Genomic DNA, 6461 nt, shown 5'->3' with positions numbered 1-6461 from the left:
GTCTATACCAACGTTACTGAAGATAACAGATATGTGACCAGATCTGACAAAAACTAGGAACAAGTCACATTTTTGACATTCCATGATTTGAATAAAAATGTCAGATTAGATAATAATCTTTAAATAGCATCAATACTAATTTTACTTTTCAAGATATTGATACTAATTTTATAAATGATAATAGGGATTATCATAGTTCAACTGATATAGATAAAATACACTGCTGATAAAGTGCTATTTACTGAAGGTAACAGATACATACTGATTTTGCAGTGCATAGTGCTATCTACTGAAGATAACAGATCCACTGATTACAGTTTATAGAGCTATATATCTACTGAAAAGTGTCATAAAAAGAGGATGCTAGGATCACATAATCCTCCTTTAAGTTACAAACCAGCCACCTTAACCTGTAACATAAGCTCTAATCCTAAACCAGACTCTTTAAAACTTGTCTTGCCTGCCTTAGCCGTCAGTTGGTCACTTTTTGTTTATTTTAAGTTCCATTCCAATGGCGTAGCATCATAGGGGCACGCCCCCCAATCGATCTGAAATTTGAAAAATCCCCTAGGAAAATTGCCCAAAAATGGCCTTTGCCCCCCCCCCCCATCAGACCTGGTGCCCCCAATCATGGTCGGTGCCCCCCCCAATGTGATGACCCATGCTACGCCACTGTTCCATTCCATGCATGTTTCAGAGTAATAACTTTAGCCCAGTCAAATTTAAAATGACCCACCACTAAATGCAACAGAATCCATTACATATATCTTAGATCATCATACAGCTGAACTGTATCTCATCTCAAGTTTGAGAGTAAAGCCATGTTGGATTTTGTAGTGGCAGACTCGAATCGGTGAGTTTATGCGATTGCGTTGCCAGTGTACACCTTTCTATGCATGTGTATACGACTTGAATCGGCTACTATGAAATCCAACATGCTGTTACCTTGACTGTAGACAAGACACAGTATGTAAGACTCCAGCACAGAGCCTGTACTAGGTGATTATATGGATTCTGTGGCAATTAGTGGTGGGTTAAGGCCTTACTTACCTTAATTTTACTGGGCTACCTCTTCCACAACAGTTTTCAATGCAACACATACAGTGTCAGTCAAATAATATAGAGTCAAAAATTCCCGCAAAAATTAGTCCATCTTTAGAGGAGATAGTCTGATAAAATGTCAATACTACCAAAGATGATTCAATTCATCACAATTGATTTTTGCTGAATGCTGGTGCTTTAGATAGACTAATTCATAGAATTATGTGACAAATGTGAAGGTTGAATAAACAACAAGAATATGAACGCAGAAAGCTCCATGTTTTTCCTGTAACCATAACTGTAGTCATAAGGTACATTGTAAGTTGGTGTTCTGAGGTTCCTTTTCAAATCATCATGCCCCTGTGAAAAAAAAGACAATAATAACATGAACATATTTAAAAACATGATGATCAATATGTTATTTGTTATAAGTTGTATGTAATGCATGGATGAGGGGGGGGGGGCATGACATATTGACATTTGTACTCTCTGGTCCATTATGTTTACATTTAACATATGAATTATTGAATGTTTTAACTATTAATCCCAAATACAACAAGAAAGCTTGTTCTGTGGATTTGCAATAAAAAATAGAAACATCTGTCTATTTCTAATATGGCCAAAATAAAATAAATATTCATGTGTCCGGTAACCTGCCCGTCCCTGTATGATAGTTTTGTTGTTGTCTTGACTGTACTTACCAAGTAGCAACAACAGATCAATTGTATCTTCAGTGCTCTTCACAGACTCTTCATATATTTAATCAATCCATTAACATCTCCACAAGTTGATAAACTGGGTCAACTGCAAATCAAACATGTATTATACACAAACATAATTAGTATAATCAGTAATATCAAATGACTAATAACTGAATGTTACTGTAAAAGTCTGGCAGCAAAATGAAAATACCCACATGTAATATCTCTGCTCTTTGGATAGGACTATACACATTACATGTATGCAAAGAGATTTAGGGGCGTAAAATTGCAAAATTGTGATTATACACATTACGCAATTACTGATGTTTATTAAAATTAAAGTATTCAATAGTAAAATGGTCATAAAGAGTTTAAAATATCAGATGATTAGTGACAATAAAAGTAATTGAATGCAACATTATCTTGCCTAATTATAATGGCTCATTTTAATACTGAACAATTCTGATTTTGGAATCTACCAGTTCATTGAAAGCGAACCCCAAAAATCCGACTATGGACTTTGAATTTTAAGCAGAACTTTACCCCGGGACTTTGCTCTCTAAAAACACACTGTCAAGCACACTTGTTTATCAGTCCATTAACCACAAGTACTAAGCATGGTATAGTACATTCGCATCAACACAACCCATGGATTCAATCCATGTAGCCATACGCATAGATTGAATGATCAATCACATAACAAATTGGTCGTTCCAAGGTGGAAATTATCTTCTGGGCATAGAACATTTCATTATAGAGCTGCCACTTCATGGAATAGACATCCTTATAATCTCTGTGCCAATTTGGATTCTCTAAGCTTGAATGAGTTCAAGAATGCCTTATAATTTTGTATGTATTTAATAAATAAGGAACTTATTGTAGCCCTCCTCATTAATATGTTAATTTGAACTTGTTCTATATTTACATGTTTGTATATTAATTATTCATATTCTTATAATGTTATTTGTATATGTTATCAGGGCTTCCAGGGAGACCAGTACTTTTGTATTGATGGAATTTTCCTGAATAAATAACGAATAAATAAATAAATAATCATAATTATTTGTTTTATTTAAGTACACCATATACTGGGCCTCAGAGAAGTGCACTAACGCTGTTACTTTCCTATTCGGTGAGGACCCTCATCTGTTTACAAACAGAGATGTAGACAAGAGACGTGTCAAAACTGTTCCAGTTATCTAAACACTCAAGTATCAGAAGGATGGTCATCCATAGAGTGATTCTCGCAGCGCTAGCTGTTCTGTTGCAGCATTAAAAAGCGCCCGTGAAGTAGGACCATGTGCTTCTTCTGTCCAATTTGCCATCAAGATTTCTAAGGCAAACAGTTTAGACCCAGAACACGATCATGTTAGTATAAATGAATATTTTGTTCATGTTGTTTTAATAACTTTAAAAAAAATAATAAGTAAGCTTACACACATTACACGTATACACTGCCGCGGGCCAGTGGCGGATTTAGAGGGGGGCGCACCCGGCGCGCGCCCCCTCTATTTTTTGCAGATCGGCGCCTGACTCTGTGTATTTTTGCACTGCGGCGCCTGACTTTGTGTGGGCGCCGAGCCGCAGCAGCGGCGGTGGTGGCTCGGCGCCCCCTCTATTGAAAATTCCTGGATCCGCCCCTGCCGCGCCGTATATATATGATGCCGTACACCGCAGTCCCGGGGTACAGTCACTGACAGTGGACCAAAATGGCCTAAAACCAAAGTATTCTGGCTAGAATACTTTGCTAAAACTCACCATAGCCAACAGTAGAAAAATCCTGAATAGGGCCATCATTGCAATCATTCGAATTTTCTCCTTCATCAAACCGGATGTAAACAAAGAATTTAAAGAACCCCGCGAAACATCGTTGACTGATGAGAGAAGCAGGCATGCGCATTACGATTATAATGTGTGACGTCAGGTTTTTCCGCTGCCGAAAGTAGGATTCATTGTTATTGCATTCATCTGGGTTTTCCCCATGATGTCATAATACACAAACTCTTGTATGAAAATAAGGTAAATTCCCTTATTCCATGTTACAGGATTATCATGATTATACAGGGTACATCACAATACCGTCAATACTTCCAACCACATGTCCCAGAATCCTGCAGACAGTTCAAATACTTATCAGATGTTAGCGACCCTCAATATATTTTCCTCTGCTCTCCGAAAATTCAATGTTTTTTCCTTCTCCTCGTTGTATTCATGAGCTCGTTTACTGCGAGACGTGTTCCGGCTTGTTACTTTATAACAGGGAAAATATTTCTTGAAAGTGTAGTTTTTCTCTTGTCTCTTGACTTCTGACTTTTATCATGAAATGTATATTTTGACATTACAATGTTTATGTACGTGTTCCATTTATGCATGTAATACTTAAAGGAAAACTTCAGAGCCTGAGACCATATTTGAACCATACCCTAAAAAGAGGATGCTGCAGTTACGTTACACGTAATGTAGTGACCGTCATTATGTCAAACTTAATCTGATACTAGTACTTGTATGCTATTGAGTATTATAATGGAAGTAAATTTGCCAGGCATCTCAATCTAATTATAATAAATTACATTAATGTCGTTTTATGTTCAAATTTCCTTTAATTTGTGATGTGATTAACTTAATTTCGAGATATGCTTACACTAGTCCGAGACGTGGAAATTAGTGGATCAAATTTTGTTGGCATTTATTTGACGTCTGATTTACAGCTCTGAAACACCATCCATCAGATATTCATACCTTGAAGATTGAATTACTTCACAAGTTTGACGTATTATTATGTGACAAAGAAAGCAACGGGTTTGTGGCCTGTCCTTTGGATCATCTCACAGAGTTAACCCTGCAAGGAGCAACGCAATACACAAAACTACAAAACCGCTTTGAGATTGAGACAGTAATTATGATAATACATCATGTCTATAGAAGCAATGTTGATTTAACAGTGCTTAGTGCTTGGCTTAGTGCTCAATGAAAAAAATACTCTGCACTCAAATACGACTATACACATATATTGTGTATAAAGTGCTTAAAAGTGAAGGATAAGTCATTTTAATGGCATTAGGTAGAGATAAAGTAGAGATATTACATGCATTTTTACGTAAACTGTTTTTTTGTTGTCTTTAATACACGGCTTTCGGCTTAACCTCTAGAAGGCTAATATGGTAGTACATCTATGCTACTTAACAAAGGTGCAAGAATAAAGCAAACTGAAATTTTACGATATTCCGAATGAGCAAATCACTGAATATGCCTTAAATCCAAAGGGTTGATATACGATACATGTAAAATGCAGGCGTCTAGCTACAGGTGGGGTTTAAAGTAATGTTGTTTTACCTGTTGTATGTGCTCCATAAATGAATATTCGTCTCTTCAAATATACAGAGACATACCAATTGACATACATTGACATTCTTGCTTCGAGACATGATTATCATGTCTAGAAAATGCAGTTCATTTACCCGTCCTAGCTTGTTGTATATGTACGCTTTACTTCAATTACCATTACATGCAAGTGTGAAGCGCTGTAAATAAAGACAGACAGACAGACAGACAGACAGACAGACAGACACCCACACACACGAGACAGTATACTGTCTCGAAAGGAAGAGTGTCTCTCTGGAGAGAACAGTGTTCATTTACGGGTAAAACAACATATGCACATTGTGCACCATAATTACCGACTTAACCAAAAGAAGAAGAGAAGAAAACACACACCCCATCCCCACATAAAATCCACACCTACCCCCAGGTCGGGCCCCCAGTCTCTTTCTTTCTTTCTTTATTTCTTTCCTTCTTTCCTCCTTTCTTTCCTCCTTTCTTTCTTTCTTTCTTTCTTTAATTCTTTCTCTCTCTCTTTCTTAGTCTTACTTTCTTACTTTCTTTTTTCTTTTCCTTCCCTTGTTTCATGTGTATAAAAGTGAATGATGAAAGCTTTAATAATTTTAAGCTATAAGCGAGGTTTATGTTAAACGTTTAATGTGCTTATCAGGAGTTGATAATTTCATTAAATCAAATCTATAGAATTCATGTTCACTTTAAACTATAAAATAATGAACAGGCGGATAACACTTATTTCCTTTTATATTTCCTATAATACCTCCTCTCGAATAACAACACTGAAGTACCTCTATGAATTTCATTTTGCAGATACTGTTTTGTAACAATTGTAGGCAAAATTCATTTCAATGCATGAATTGTGTTGAATCAGGGAAGCAAGAGTAGATGGTTGAATTGACGCACAAAGAAACAATCAGTGTGTGATCAGTAACATAAACTTGAATATAAAGGCTATCACATCCTGATTTATGCAAAACGATACAATTATCTTAAGGATACGATACACACCGACACCGCCTGGCTAATAATTATTTGGTGGAGCAGGGACACTAAAATGAATACACGGGATCGATACACGTGAATTGCTATGCACGATTTTGATTATCAGACGAAAATCTTCGAATACTGGGTTAGAAATTGATGAATATCTCCCGCAAATGAATTTTTCTCAAGAAACCAGATGTGGTCTCATACACTTGAAAATACATGTTGAACAGATATGATAGTCGCTAGAATGCGCTTTGAAAATTGGCCGTGCGCTTTGAACTCAAAATCTAACCATTTTATATTGCGTTGGTCCTGTAATACCCTGTATGGACTACAGCGTGTAGTACAGCTGCACTCACTGTAGGCAGTAGGCTATAAAAGTCGATGACCATTGAC

General features: G+C 36.6%; 1 long non-coding RNA gene across 1 annotated transcript; it reads right to left on the bottom strand.

Moving 5' to 3' along the window:
• Positions 1–662: 662 nt before the first annotated feature.
• On the bottom strand, positions 663–3623 carry LOC140156251 (uncharacterized). The gene is made up of 3 exons (XR_011859497.1): positions 3501–3623; positions 1743–1845; positions 663–1401 (listed from the first exon to the last, which is right to left on the bottom strand). It is a non-coding gene; the product is annotated as an uncharacterized lncRNA (long non-coding RNA).
• Positions 3624–6461: the final 2838 nt, after the last annotated feature.

The sequence above is a fragment of the Amphiura filiformis genome, chromosome 7 (assembly GCF_039555335.1).
Source record: "Amphiura filiformis chromosome 7, Afil_fr2py, whole genome shotgun sequence".
In the NCBI taxonomy this organism is placed as follows: Eukaryota; Metazoa; Echinodermata; class Ophiuroidea; order Amphilepidida; family Amphiuridae; genus Amphiura; species Amphiura filiformis.
Note: the sequence above shows the minus strand (reverse complement) of the source record. Positions and strands in the feature narration are given on the sequence as shown.